The sequence below is a fragment of the Pelodiscus sinensis genome, chromosome 11, assembly GCF_049634645.1.
Source record: "Pelodiscus sinensis isolate JC-2024 chromosome 11, ASM4963464v1, whole genome shotgun sequence".
Lineage (NCBI taxonomy): Eukaryota > Metazoa > Chordata > Testudines > Trionychidae > Pelodiscus > Pelodiscus sinensis.
In genome coordinates, this window is record NC_134721.1 from 2,376,420 (window position 1) to 2,392,573 (window position 16,154).

At 39.5% G+C, this 16,154-nt stretch overlaps 1 protein-coding gene across 15 annotated transcripts in view; it reads right to left on the reverse strand.

Moving 5' to 3' along the window:
• FHIT (fragile histidine triad diadenosine triphosphatase) overlaps positions 1-16,154 on the reverse strand; it is a 1,115,730-nt gene that overhangs the window by 1,046,950 nt on the left and 52,626 nt on the right. For 7 of the 15 annotated variants that reach the window (XM_075938457.1, XM_075938451.1, XM_075938450.1 and 4 more), the window contains exon 3: positions 138-220. The exons of the other annotated variants lie outside the window; for them this stretch is intronic. The gene's annotated coding sequence lies outside the window, so the exon portion shown is untranslated. The remainder of the gene's footprint in view (positions 1-137; positions 221-16,154) is intronic. 15 annotated transcript variants of the gene reach the window in all.

Sequence of the window (16,154 nt, forward strand, 5' to 3'; positions counted from 1 at the left end):
ATAAACATGCACTGTCCCTTCAGCAATACAAAGCCTCTTAACTGCTCTCTTCAACTATTTCCCCAGTGGCTACAAGTCCACTCAAGACCCCCTGAATTCAGAACCCAAACTAGTTCTGAAAGGGCAAAACTTCTTACCATGTGACTGTAAACTGTAAAACAGACTATGACTTGGTGCCCTCTTCTCAGTAGTAAACTCTGTAGCCATCATTCATCATGACCTAGATGGTTGAAAAAGAAAAAAAACAACAACAGGTACAAATTCACTGATCTGTATTACTTCATGTGTGGCCACTGGTGAAAAGACTGAAAGGCCTGAGATTCAGAAGAAAAGTAGAAAGGGAATCATCCCAAGGAGAAAATGTGTTTTTAGAAGATGTGGTAACTATTGCTATAGAAAAGGATTTTTCTTTTCTGGATATCATATCTAGATAATCTCCTACAACACATCTCTGCAAAATAACTAGTATCTTTGAGTGACTCTGATGGAGTCTTAACAGATATAAATGTCTCAACAGATTCTAAAAGCATTTTAAAATGCAACATAATCCTAAAACAATTTAAAATTCAGTTTTAAACAATTTTTTACATTGCATGTTTGCTACCATTAGAAGATTGCATTCCACTTCTTGTTCATCAGCATCAGCTCTTATTTTCTGTTATTTTCTACTTCACATGGGTCCTAAGTGCTTATCTTCTATTCCGGAGTTTTCAAAGTTTGGGCCACAACTTGTAAGGGCAAGCTGCTAGCTGGCTGCAAGATGCTTCGTTTACCTGAGCATCCGCAGGTATGGCTGCTCCCAGAGGCTGAGGTTTGCCAGTCCTGGCCAATGAAAGCTGCAGAAAGTAGTGGCTCTGGCCACACTTCTTCATGCAGCTCCCATTGGCTGGGAAACGTGTACCTCAGCCACTGTGATTGGCCACATCTGTGGATGCTCAGGTAAACATAGTGTCGCACAACCAGCTACCAGCTTACCCATACAACCCAAGACCCAAAGTTTGCAAACTCTTGTTCTATATTGTACAGTTTCCATGCTGTTGCTGCACAACAGACTGCATTTGAACAATTCCAGCATTCCACTGAGCCTTCACAAACCTCAGTGCACTGAGGCTGGGGATGGCCTCTATAATTCAATAAATAAATTTTTCCTACAGAAAGTTATTTAACATAAATAGTGTATGTCACTCATGCAGTACATTTTTAAAGCCTGTATTTGGCCTCAATACTGAAAGTAATTTATGGGGAGATAGTTTTACATAAAGGAAAGCATATTTAACATGACTCATTATTTCAATGAGAACAGATTTGGTTTAAGGATGAAAAAAAGACTTTTGGGGGGAACCTATGGGAAAAGATCATATTTTAGCCACTTTTTTAATCTGTTCATTCTGTTAATTAAGCTTTCAATTGCAAACAAGTGTAATAACGTGTATGGCAATATTTAAAATACTCTATTATGTATACAAATTAATCTGTTTAAACACCAAATTCAACAAATGGAGATTGAAAAGCTATTAAAATAAACTTTAAAAGAGCTGTATTAGATTTCAATACTGCTACTGGAATAGATTCCAGTAAAAATGGTTGATGTAAATCTTATCTACCAGAATTAAAAACATAGGTACAACATGTCTAGAACAATTACAAATATTAAATAACCATTCACATTCTCTACTTGACGTAGGCATCAGGCAGCAATTATGATTTGAATGTCCATATTTTATCCCACATTTTACTTAATTTTTTTTTAGGCTCTACTAGGAGTATTCTACTGAAGTTTCTTACCAATATTTGGAATGCAAGTATCTCAGTCCAAGATGTTACAGTTGCTCTTTCTGGTAAGTGCTGCAGATATCAGAATCAATGTGGAGAAAAAGGCATTTTACCTGCTTTTTCGTAATTGCTAATCTTTTGAATACTAAGGTGACAGGCATGTTAAAATATGATTTTATTAGATTACATTCCTTTTATCTATTTTATTTACCTTCTCCTGCCACTCCCTTATCTCTTATCGAACAAAGAAACAAATCCTTCAGGACTCATGTTCCTTTATATTCTGTTGTTATTTTGGGTGCACCAGTTCCGGTATTCCTTGTGAATAATACTTCTCCCCATGTCCTCAACTAGGCTCCTAGCCAGTACTTTTACAAAAACTCCTACAGCAGAAGGCTGCACAGCAACTAGACCCCTCTATGCATTGTTACACAGGCACAGAGCTGTGCAGCAAAAATACTACTTACCAGAGCCACATGTTGGGGGACTTCGCTGGAGGGGATTGCAGGCTCTCAAACCACTAGCTCGGGAGTTTTAGTGCTAGCAAAACTGTTCTACTGCTTTTATGGTTTAACTAATACGAGGAGGCTGCACCCCTTGCTTGCTACACTTGCCAACCCCCTCTCTCTGGGGGTAGGAATCTGGCCGGCGGGGGGGGGGGGGTGCAGGGGTCTCAGCCTGGGGGTATGAATGAGTGGACTAGGGATGCAGGGTCTCATTGGAGCGAGTATGTGAGGGGGCTGAGTGTACAGGGTCTCAGCAGGCCAAGCCGAGGCTGTGGTAGCCCTGGCTTTCCCACCCTGGGACACTGGAATGGGCCAGAATGAGGCCACACCAGCCCTGGCTCTCTCCCTGACTGCCAAGCTGTGCTGAGGCTGTGGCAGCCCAGGATCTCCCCCAGCCACCATGGAAGTCCTAAGCCACGATGTGGCAGCCCCAGTTTTCCCCTCAGCTGCTGGAGAAGCGAGGGAAAGGGAGGGCCAGGCTGGGTTCGCAGCGCAGTAGCCCCAGCTCTCCATGTGGCCACCAGAGGACTGGGCAGGGAGTGGGCGAGGCCTTGGGCAGAAGGGGCAGGGCAGGGATTGCCTTTCCCGTCTGAGCTCTCACTGCCAATGCCTACCACCCAAGCATGTGGACACAGATGACATGGTGACGTCATTCTGTCATGACTCAAAAAATGTTTCTATTTATAGACAGAGAAAACAAAGACCCTGGGTGGGGCCACAAAAACAATATCAACCTCTTTTTAATGATCCAGTTAGATTTTGTATTATACGATTTTCAGCTGGAATTTGAGATGTGATCCATCAGCTGTCTGACTATGTATAAAGTCAGGAGACAGCATGAGGCAGAGCCTAGTTTAAGGACACTGGGAAGGATTACATTCACCTCTTTCCTAAAAAGGTGCTCTTTCTAAACACAAATTATGATGCAATAGGATCTTTTTTTTTATTTTGCTACAGGTTGAAGCTCTCTGGTTCAGCACCCTTGGGATCTGACCAATGTGGAACCAGAGAATTTGCCAAGCCACAGGAAATCAATATTGTATATCAGCATTACCAGCACTTCCACTGCTTATGGAACTCTTAGAAGCTAGTTTGGGCTAAATTAGAGTTAAATAACAGCACAGAGCACTGAGAGTCAAGGCTGATGGCTGTAACCAAATTTTATGGGACTGCAGCAAACTTGGTCAGACTCATGATAAGTGGACATCCAGCTAATTAAAATCATCATGGATTTTGCCAGACCAGAGAGTGCCAGACTAGAGAGGTTCAACCTGTACTTTAATTTCGAACACATTGGGTAACAATAAAATCTCTAAAATTGTAGTTTTCAAGTAATTAATATTATACTGAACAAAGAATAAATATCAGAAATGTAAATGGGAAACAATTTATTATTCTTTGATAGAAGTTTCCATCTTGGACTGAATAATAAACTTGGTATGTTATCAAATGGGTAAAAATGATCATAGAGCATAGATTTTTAAAGCAATAAGTAATTTTATACGCATAGAATTATCCTCAACTTACATCTTATTATATTATCATAAATGAAGTATTTCATAAGGTTTACTTGTGTTTAATAGCATCAATATTTCAATTGTTTTGTAAATGAACAACGTCCTCTGTCTAAAAAGAAGCAATGTTTAAATCTGCTGTGAGCTACACAAATTCTATGGTCCTAAAGGAAGGGGTAAGATGAAGCATTACTGTACTATAGCATATGCGTCATTCTACACTACACTAATCTTCAGTTCCTTCAAAGTGTCACAACCATCCAAGACTCTGAATAAATGATCTCCTTTATTCTCTCAAAAGCCAGGACACATTTAGATAAGAGTATTGATTTTGGAATACACCTGCCTCCTTTTTAATTTCTGAAAGTCTTGTGCATGCACCTCTACTACGTGATTATCTAACCATCTCAAAGCTAAAGAAAATTAAGCTTCAGAGCTAGCATGCACTGATGAAAACACCACTCTTGCAAAAATTAGCTGCTTATATTGATGACATTGCTTTTATGCAGTTTGGAAGCCACTGGTGGTAAATGATTTCCTGAGCAAAGTATGCCCTGCAATGCAATGTTACTTTCTAAAGCACAATTCAGAGCCTGGCTCCATTTGCTTTTCACTGCCACCCAAATAACAGTGCAATACTTTGACGCTTTCTACCCTAGAAATGCAAATAAAACTCCCACTGTACACTAGAGCTGGATAGCTACAGGAAAGTATTTTATAGCAAGAAAGTTACTCACCTTGTGCAGTAACGGTGGTTCTTCGAGATGTGTCCCTGGGGGTGCTCCACTCTGGGTGCTGGTGTGTCCTCGCACCGGCGACTGGAGACTTTTCTAGCAGTTTCTGCCGCGCCGCGCAGGCGCCATGGTGCCCTCTAGAGAGAGAGAGAGTCGTGTGCCTCCAAGGGGGCTGGAGAATTCGGTTCAGTGGCAGATGCAGTAGCAGGAGGCGAGGGAGGAGGTGGCCTGGAAATAGTGGAAGAGGGCCGGTGGTGACTCTTCTTCAGACGTGGCTCCCAGGGTTGCCATTGAGTGGTATATGGTGGAGGTGGGTAGCCATACTGTTGAGCATACCGTGGATGCGGAGGGGTAGGGTATGCATATTGAACAGGAGCCAGCTGCCAGGATGGAGGTCTATGTGCCGGGCTAGAGTGTTGCGATGAAAACCTGCTCCTCAATTTGATACCGATGTCACTGATAGAGCGTGAAGTGACCAAAGAGCGGTGAGACCTCACAGAGCGGATAGAGGAACCCGGGGACAGCGGTGCCGAGGTGGTGTGGCTCCACACCAGGGATCGGTACCACTCTCGCCTCTGAGACGGTGTGGGGCGATGTGGGTTGGGTAGTGGTGGTGCAACCAGCGGGAGTGTTGATGGTGCTGAGGCTTGTTCAGGCACCGGAGCAGTTGGCGAAGGTTTGTCAGCATGGGCCTTCCGCACCGGAGCTTCCCAGCCTATGCTCGGTGCTGACCTGTACCACTGACGGTGCCGAGGATAGGGATGGAGTCGGAGACAGACCAGTTTTGGAGGTCGTGGAGGCAGAGTGGGCTGGCAGTTGACTTTTCTCCATACCCTTACTCAGTTGAGGTGGTCTAGAAGTCGTAGGAGAGTCCTCTGAGGAAGGATGTAGGGACTTCTTGTATAAGAGAGTCTTTAGTCTATTGGCTCGGTCTTGGCGCGCCCTCGCTGTCAATTTGGAGCAGTGCAGGCACTTCTGAGTCTGGTGCGCCTCCCCAAAGCACTTAAAACACTTCGAGTGCCCGTCCGAAGCGGGCATGGCATCCAGACATGACTCACAATGTTTGAAGCCTGGAGAGCCGGGCATGAGAGGTTGGGGAAAAGCGGCAAGCCGCAACGAGAAAAAAAAATTTTTTTTTAAACTAGACTGGGAAGGAGAATAGGGCTAAAAAACTTGGATAATGAGGTAAGTAGGGATTAAAACGGTGTATTTAACTATTTTTTTAACAGAAGTAAGGAGAACGGTCGACTCCATGTGCTGCAGAGAACGGTAGAGAAGGAACTGAGGAGCCGCGCTGCGCACGCGCTCTACAATTCCAACGACACTAGAGGGCACCATGGCACCTGCGCGGCACGGCAGAAACTGCTAGAAAAGTCTCTGGTCACCGGCGCGAGGACACACCAGTACCCAGAATGGAGTACCCACGGAGACTACTAGAAAGAGAAGCTTAATTATCTAAAAGACAGAGGAACATTAACATGCAAAGGATCATTCTATTTATGCCAAATGTTGTTACATAATATAAAGGGAAATCATTCATTGATTATGATCTTGCCTCATAGGTCATATTTACTAGACCTTTAATTATTTTTGCTGCTCTCCTCTGGATTTTCTTCAGTATGTTCCTGAAATGTGACACCCAAAAATTAACACAATATTCCAGTTGAGGCCAAATCAGTGCAGAGAAACATGAAAAAAATACTTCTTGTTTTGTTGCTTACAACACTCCTGCTAATACATCCCAGAATTATGTTTGGGTTTTGATTTTGTTTTTTTGCAACAGTGTTAACACTGTCAATTCATAGTTTAAAGTTAAAAAACAAATAGTCTAGTAGCACTGTAAAGACTAACAAAACACGTTGATTGTATCATGAGCTGTCGTGGTTACAGTCTACTTCTTCAGATGACAGGAGTGTTGATCATAGTTTGTGATCTACTAGGACTCCCTTTCCACAGTACTCATTATGCAATCATTTCCCATCTCCCATGATTCACATCCTCTGAAAAAGGATGGGAATCCTTGTGCCTTCCTCCAAGATCTTTTGCTGCACAGGGAAGAAGACTTTCAAAATCTAACTATGGAAAAAGATGCTATTCCCATTCCTTCTGAGATACTCCAAAGTTAATGTTGTAGGAAAGGAGAGGGGAAACAAGAGTGCATGGGAGAGACAGTCTGAAGCCATTTCACTCTCTGATACCACACTGAGATTAGAGGGAGCACTGGAGTGCAGATGAAGGCACTGTCTGCTTACATGTACTGCAAAGAGAGACCTGAAAAATATTCTGGAAGAGGTAGAAAAAAAAGAGACTCAGATTCCTGGGGAGAATTCTTATAGAGCTTGATAGGAACACAGCTCCCAAGGAAAAGGCTCCTTGGCCCCACTCAATCTAAAATAGTAGCCTTCAAGACAGCAGAGGATGGAGGGCCAAACCCTGATGACATGTATTCTTCAAGTCCTTCTTTCTCACAATTTGAGTTCTGAGCACAGCTAGAGGCAGACAGCTATTGTGCTGGGAAGATATGAAGTATGTCATAGTTGTTGGTTCTGAACAGACTTCACTGATAGCTTCAGAAAAGTGGTATATTCCTTCCCTTTTTTTATCAGTTTCTCCTACTCAGAGTCCATTTTCCATGTTGGCTCTATGTCTCTCTGAAGACCAGCTGAGGCAAGGAACACAGATGGCAGCTCAGCCAAAAGCATCATGGAGAAAAGCAATGGAGAAGGCTGACTGGAAGGAGAGGAGAACAATTTGCTGTCACAGATGCTCTTTCATCATTGTAGTGGGAATGGAATGGAGGTAGCACATGCAAGGGAACATACACTATCTTTTCAGAGTGAGAATCAAATATGGATGACGACTCAGTTTCAAGCAAGACTAGGCTGTGTTGTAGGACTCAGACACAGTTAGCTGAGAAAGATGTGTGAGTCGATCAAGCCAATTAGGGCACCTTTGATTTGCAGCTGAGCCAAAAGGCAGGCTTGACTTGGAAGGTATACAGTGACAGCTTCGCAAAGCATAGCTGCCTGATATAAATTTGTGCATTTAAAAAGTTACAATCATTTTTTCAACATGCACCATCCATAGACCTCCTCTGCAGTCTGTGAAATAGTGCCTTAATAATATAAACAAGCATTCATTTGGATTAACCTGGGGGAGGGAGGAAAACCAATGCTCCTCAGTGTATCCCACCCTTTTTTAATCAATGGAAATAGTTTGATTACTGCTCACCAACATATGCAAAACTTGACAAAATATTTTTATTGCTCATCTTAAAAGCTCCAAGATGGGAAAAAAAATGAAGGAAAAGTTAACCTAAGAATCATGTGATGCTGAAACCGGGCATGGCATTTTAGTTAATTAAAACAAAAATAAGCCAGGTAGTATTTCATTAAAACACCAGGGAGCAACATTACTTTGAAATGTCACTTTCTCGTTTAATTAGCATACTCTAATGATAAGTGTATGTCATTCATTACCTAATGAAAGTTATGAACACATACTGAATCTGGGTCACATTGTACAACTGGGAGGTGTGCAGGTAAACACAGAATAAATTACATACTCTATCAGCAGAGAAACAATTAGAGATGCACTGGGTCTTGACTATTGAAACAATTTCCTAATTTTTTCAGCATTTTTTTTAAACAAGGAAGGGGAAGGCGCTCAACATTTCAGCTGTTATTTCTTAAGGATGGCTAATAAGTTTTATGAAGATGCAAAGCCTCAAACATATTCTTGCAGTCATTTCTCTGAGGTGTGACTCTGAATAGGAACACCAGATTCATATCTTTAATAAAGAAACAGCAGGACCATCAGGTCACAGGAAAAATTACCAGGCTATTTTTAGCTCCTTCCTAATATTGAATGGTATTTTCTGCTAGCAGAATAAGATAACTCTTACAACATTCTAAGAGATCAATAACAAAATTCTCATTTGTTAAGGAAAAAGTGATAAGTAAATCCACTTTTTTATCTGGAATTCAGAGTACTGACAGTGGAGTAACACATACAAAGGCTTGTTGTGGCAGTACAGGATATAGAAATTACGAAGCAAAATGGTATGCTTGATATATTTATTTGCATGTCAATACCCAGAATGCTCTAACACTTCATAGGATTCCTGATGTTTAGGCTTTTAAAAAGAGAAACTGCATGCTTTTATATGCAGTCAGTTCTCTCACTTTGCATACAGCATTTCTGGAAGCCTCTTGCAACTTTTAACCTCCACCCACCTTTAGTAAATGGGGATTATTTATAGTCTCACATTTGCAACTTTTTGGACTGAAATGTTCATATAAATATTGTTTGAGATGTCAGTAGGGGATTAAAGTAAGCTGAGAGAGACCATTCAAAAAGGAAAACTGAATGTACATTTTTAAATCTTATGATTGCAACAGAGCTACAGAATTGGGACTGAGCAATATAGCCCCTCCTTTTTTTAAATGGTACTCAGAGTAATAGCCTATTCCATTATCCGGTTAAGCCTTTCTTTGCAAAATGGTATTATCACAGCTCCTTTACAATGACGTCCAGCTCAGACTCTGCTTGTCATTTGCGCACAATCAATAGCGTCCGCCTTTTCTCTACCTCAACTCCACTCCACCAACCACCTCTTACTCTGTCCTAATTGAAAGCAACTTCCCTGTACCAATCATAGTACAAGAGTCCCAGTTTATATGAAAACATTTCTTCCAGAGGTTGCTTTAAAACTCACTTCCAAGAAGAATAACGGTGCTTGCACAATGTTCAGAGGGGTGTTAGAACATGCAAGGAATTACATATGCTAAAAAGGAAATACTACAATGAGTGCTTACTATTCTGGCAGGAGAGCGCCACCTCTTCTCACAAACAAAACTATGCTTATTCCATGGGGCACATTTTATTTGGATTCATCAAACTTTCGCGCTCACCTTGCTGAAACAAAGCCTAAAATACTTCTGCAGTATTGTCTTCATAAATAGAGCCATTAAACTGCTGAATGTCTGTGATTTACCAATACCTTGCATGAGCTACCATGCAGTCAGTTATTATTCACTCCAGTCCCTTCTCACCCTTTCCCCATTCCTGGCACATGATGGATCCTTGATTGTTTGTCAAATCCATTGTTTAAGACTGCAAGTGCTTAGGGGCAGAGAGATTTCTTGTTTTCTATTAATATGCTTGAGATACTTGTAGGTGCTTTACAAATAAATAACGAGAAATACAAATCATTATTAAAATAGATGCTAGTATTGACTAACACTACTCATTTCAGTACCACAGTTCTTTAATACTGTTATCAATTTACTACTGGTATAATGAGTTACTACTCAAATAACATAAAATCGAACTCTATTATAGTAATCCTTTTTCTTATTCCTCCCAATACCAATTTTTCTTAAAGTTCTCATAATTCTGAATAATATAGGTCTTCTACAGATGAACATACTGTATTTACTACACTGCATCTCACAACTGCAGGCTAATAAGCAGATATAACATCACTTCTCCTTTAATGTTGGCGTTTGTTCTCTACAATTACTTATTGTCCTGACCACATTGAAAGACATGAAGTGGATAACAAATGTAAACAATAGCTTTTTTCTGTTAATTTCCTCATTTTCAGATAGTAAAAACAATAAAGTCTAGTAAAATGAAGCATATGTTTAGCTACAAAAATATGTTCTTCAAAAATTACCTTTCTAAAATAAGGAAAGCAAGAGCATAAAAAGGTAAATTTTGACATTTCATATTTTGTTGAATACTGTTACTGCACTTGCAATCACTGTCTCCTACATACAAATTAATAGTCTACCATCTGTCAAGTGTTCAGATAATCACAGAGTTTAATGCACAATATGGTTATTAGAATGTGACCTGACAAAAAGAAAAAGAACACAACCTAATTTGGACTACAAAATCTATGATCTCATTTGCAAATGACAGTTTGACAAGCTATTATTCTGCATTTTGGCTTCTACAGGAAAAATGATTTTATGCATACATAATTTTATTAGTCATCCAGCCAACTGTTTGTGGAAGATTACTTTAAACTATACAATTTGCTTTGTCATAGAGTATTTTGATGAATTCATACACAAATATTTGCACCACCAATAATAATTTAATGATCTGTGCAAACATATCTAGAAATAAAGTATAAATCATTAAGCAAAAATAATCCTTTGTGATGCTGCCACTAACTATAACTATAGATTATCAAGCATGGATTTCAAGGAATAGGGCAAAAAAATTATTTAAAAACTATCAATTGTCTATTCATCAAAATAAAAAGATGACAGTCTTTTGAAAAAGTATAATGTATGAGACACTTCTGTATGGAATCTAGTTCAAAGCCAACTGTGACATTTGCTAATGAGCATTGTTAATAATGTCTGTTTTTATTTATCGTGTCACTTGTGTGCTATTTTTATGGCATATTCCATACACAATGCTTTTTGTTTTCACCAATGGAAAGAGTACTGACAGTTGTCTCTAATGAGAACATTAAAAACCCCTATTATTCTTTAATAATAGGACACAATATCTGACAAGCCACATGGGCCTTTGGCTCCACCATTTTTCTATGCCTCTGAAATGCACTGTAAAGGTTCCAAACAAAATATGTTTCCAAACATATACTTATACCCTAAGAGTTACTTAAAAGTATACTCATTGTGTAAAGCACACGCTTAAGAGAGAGCTGAATTAATTAAGTCTGCAGACAAAGAGTTCTCTGAAGGTGACAAAACAAAACACATTTTTTTAATATAAGCAATTATATTACCTGCAGAGCTTCAGTGAGATAATAACTGTATAATAGGCAGAAACAAGTAACGCTGTAAATTATATTTCTTTGTTTTAGCCTCCACTGAGCTTCTATTATTTTAACTTTCACATTCTTTTTAGTTGTGAAAAATGATATATTTTCCTGTCATGTTGGCTCAATACACTCCTGAGTCAGTGCACTGAACCTCTACAGTGGAGAATTATGGGATCAGTTTGGTACTGTCATAAATGCTGGGATATGAATTTTAAGAACAATGTGATAGATTTTCAAGCTTTAGTTACACTACACAAAAACTTGCCTCAATAATAAAGGATCACGAAAGTCCCCAGAAAGCAAGAAAAAAAATCAGATCATGGTTTAGGCAGGGGCTGTAGGCATTTTAAAACACAGCACTATTTATAGCTGTATAGAATCACACTTAAAAGAGTGAAATCTGCAACTCTTGCTACCGGATTCGACCAGTAGGGAAACAAGACTAAATGAATAGCATATGAGAAAGCAAGATTCAGAAACTACACATTTTAGGTTCAATTTAGTGAAAGGGTGCAAACCATCCACCAGTGATTCCACACAGAGTGTCTTAATTATACAAAAGAAAATGTATTTAGGCTAAAGTTTGCCTAAGAATCTAAGTGATTTAGGAGCCTGTCACATTTTGAAAGGTACTTTAGGGGCACATGTACAAAAGTATCTAGCAGTTTTTGACAATCCCCTCGGGCACCTTACTGAATCTTTAGACACATAAATACCTTTACTAAATCTGGCCCATCAGCACTAGTGAGTCCACTGAAAGTCAAAGGGACTTATGCTCCCACATCTCTTCTGAAATTGGAACTTAGGTGTGTAAATCATGTAGGCAGTTTTAAAAAATGTACCCTTAGTCAGCAACAGATAAATATCATCCTATGCAATTTTTTAAACTGATTTGGTTTGCTGACAGAAAATTCAACTTCAGGTCCTAACTAGAAAGTTTTACACCAGTTCCCAGGCCACACTTGGCCCAGGAGACTGCATACTGGCATATCGGTCTATGAAAACCAGTTGCTAGAACGATTCCCTTTAGATGGATTAGGGCTAATCTTGAAACTGGCACTATATGAAGATGCATAATGGACATCCTCCCCCTGCCTCCAAGTTAAATAGCTAGCAGCCTCCATGAGTGCACAATCTGGGAAATAAACCAACCCTTCACAGCTTTGTAGTTGTATAGGGTTTTTTTGGCTGGATAGGCTCATTTGTTATCCCCACCTCAAACTCAACTATTTGTTACTTAAAGAATTATAAAAGCGGCGAGGAGTCCTGTGGCACCTTATAGACTAATCGAAGTGTTGGAGCATACGCTTTCATGGGCAAAGACCCCCTTCGTCAGATGCATGTTTTACAAGCCCTCAGTCAGTGCATTGGCACTATACCCTTGCATAGTCTTCCAGAAACACAGGAATTCCCTCAGGAACCATGCCCTGGAATATAACTAGAGTTTCACCACTGGAACAATGCACAATGTGCTCCATGCTGCATAGTGTCCGCCTCTCAAAGGGAAGCTAACACGGTGTTAGGTGCTAGCCTGGAGCAGTTCCTGAATTCTTTGATGGCAAGGACTGGCCCTGTGCCAGAACTGATATAGGGGCATAAGACTAGAAAGTGCCATGTGTCCGCTCTCCTACTGCATACCCCACTCAGAAGCAGAGATATGCTGGCTTAAGATGCAATAGCTACTCTTCATTGTTTCGAGGGGCAACAGGTTAAGCGCGTTACTAAAACAATTCTTTTAAAAAAAAAATCTTAACATTGTATCCTGATAAGTAAAGTCCTGCGGATCCCCAAGAGAAAGTAAAAATGGAAAAAATCTATTAGATTTGAGACTTACAAATTACACTTAGTGCTCCTTATACTGGCTCGTCAACTGCACTTAACCAACAAAAGCTGAGGTACCAGCACTGATTACTGTGGTGCACAAATAAAATTGTGGTAATATGTTAAAATACTGTAAATTGCTGTGGTTTTAGCAAAATCACTATTTCAATTACAGTGCTATTTAAAATACAGGAAACGTGTCTGTATTTACCATATGTATTTGAAAGGATCACAATGATGGGGGAAAGTATTTTAAATAATTGAATATTAATTAGAATTAAAAGGCCACAGGTTCAAAGCTGGGCACAAGGGCAAATCTTAAATGCATATGATTCAGTTTTAAATGCAAAACACATGCACACAACTTAATTAAATTTTTAATCCCAAGTTCTTTCCCACTTTCTTCTGCATATGGACATGCAGGATTCAATGGGTAGAAAAGTCTGAGAAAAGGGCAACATTTTGCAGAACTCTCATTTATCTTTGGTCCCCTCCAAAAAATATTCCTTGCCAAAGGACACCGTATATAAGATTCAGTAATTAAATCTCATAGCTTTCCTTCTTTTCCAGGTTACACTTGCACACATATTAATTTACTTGTTGAAAGCTTTACAATACAGATAACTACATGTCATATGTCAGGTTTCTTTTGCTGAGGGGAAAAAAATAAAACAATTTTCCAGTAAAGCTGATCAAGCTTTTTCTTTTGGAGATGCATTTGCAAGTTCTTTGGCCTTTACTACACAACAAGGGATTTATATTACTGTGCTTCTCCCATCACACCCACCTTCCTCAATCCCTCTAGGAAACTTGAATCGTCAAACAGAACATAGAGGTAGCGTCATTTAAAAATCACAAGGACACAGCAAGTTTCTATATCAAAACATGCCTTGGAAGCTATTTTGTAATGTAATTTCTCACTGTACCAAGGGGGGAAAATTCAGAATATGGATGATTAACCCAAAATATTTTAATAAAATAGTAGCTGAACTAAATTAGTATAACTGCCAACAGCAGTCACAATGACAGTCCTTCCTAGATGATTTAGACACAGTGAGCTAAAAACAGAGAAAAAAGAAAAGAAAAATAACACTTTAAAAGGACACCTTTGGTTATCAGAGAAACTTCTTGCTTTTTTCTCTGCCTACGGTATCCTTCTGGTATTAGTTCTGCCTGTACATTTGCTTCTCTGTAATATTCTCATCCCTAATAAGATCAGAGAAAATGATTTATTCCACCCCCAGACTTCCTACGTTTGAACGTCATCCTATGGGACACTGGATTTCTGAATTGCTTTCGGCCATCTGATATTACATTACTGCAGCCTTCCCGAGAAGGAGCCAGAAAAATCAAAATAATTACATTAATGTTGGGAATCAAAGTTTATTGACTTTCCCTTGAGCTATGATACCAAAAAAATGGTTACAAAAGTTGCCATCTTATTTAATATCACCTCCTCCTCCCTCTTTGCACTTTTCAAAATATCTTTTGAAAACATTCTCAAAAAACATTCTCAGAAAAGTTTTTGATGTGTAGCAATTCAATAGCATATCAATTGCCTTTTAAAGGCAGCTAGTTTTCATCATCTCTTTTAAAACTCTAGTTCATTTGAATATTGAGGGTATATTTTATTTTATCTCCCTTTCCCCATTCCTCCTTGTCACTGCCTGGGGAAGTACTGGAAAACTCTGTCATTTGAACCTCCTCACTCCTTTCAAGGGTGTTGTACATTGGTGTATATTCTTAAGCAAACTGTTGTCCTCATTTCAACATTTTACGCATGCTCTCTTTTTTGTGGGTGTCACAGCGCAAAGTTAATTTGAATACAGCTACTGCTACCACATGTAACTGGCAACTGCTTTGGGCCCTCATGGTATCATGGTAACTGGTTCTGATGATTTAATGTTTGTAACTTTCTATTGTACTGTTGGAGCGTTTCAGGGGGTGATATGTGTGGAATCAGATGAGCAAGAATTTCACTTCTTCGACTTTCACTCAAGCTCAACTAAAGTAATTGCTTATTCCTGAGTAATACAAACAGTTATATTTCTAATAGTCTTTGGAATCTCTTTTCCATATACTCAATAACACTTCTTTCCCAGAAGTTCCTCTCTTTTTCTGGAACTGTTTTGTCCCAGGTTCCAGGGAGCACCTTGACACAGATAACTGAAAATTAATAATTTAATTCAAGTTTAACATAATTAAATCAACTGCAGCAATTCATAAAAGGACTCATTGGGTTTCAAAACACGGAATGTTTCTAACAAAAATTAATCAATAAATAATTATCATTAACTTAACTATTTTCTTTTCGAATAAGCAATTTCCTGAGTACTTGCTCTCAAATCCCCGCCCCCAAAGGTTCTGAATGGCTAGGTGGTCTGAGTAGCTGACTGGAAACCAATCATGCTTTCTAATCCTAATAATTCAGGCTTTTCAGTCAAAGAGTCACTTTGAAGCCCACCTGTTGCTATAGTACTCCTTCCATATTGGTGAAAAAGCACCAGTAACACTTACGCATTTGGAGAGTGGGAAGCATACAAAGCTTCCCAGATCCTACGAAGGATAAAAAAGTGGAATCCACCACAATGTTCTCTGTGAATAAGTATATGTAAATTAAATTGTAAGTAGCATCTGAATGAGCTCTCCCTTGACATCTAGAAATGAGCTGGGCGAGAAGACTTCAGGAACAGACCAAGTTTGCATAAACATACCTACTTCGCCTAGCTGCAAGGTTTGATAGAGTTGCTTTGCCGAAGTGATCACTTTTGGCTAGAGTGGGGTTACAAATCACTTTCAGAGCAGTACCTCAGCCTTCAGCAATAGTCAAGCTCAAAATGTGAAGACATATGCCCCTCTGGCCAATGCCTTGAGAGCTAGCATTACAAGTTCAAACACAGACTCTGACTGTTGAAAGTAGGTACCCGTGGGAGCTCCTAATGAGAAAGTGTTGCAGGAATGCAAACTGGTCAGCACTACACTGAGCTGATGCAACAACTCA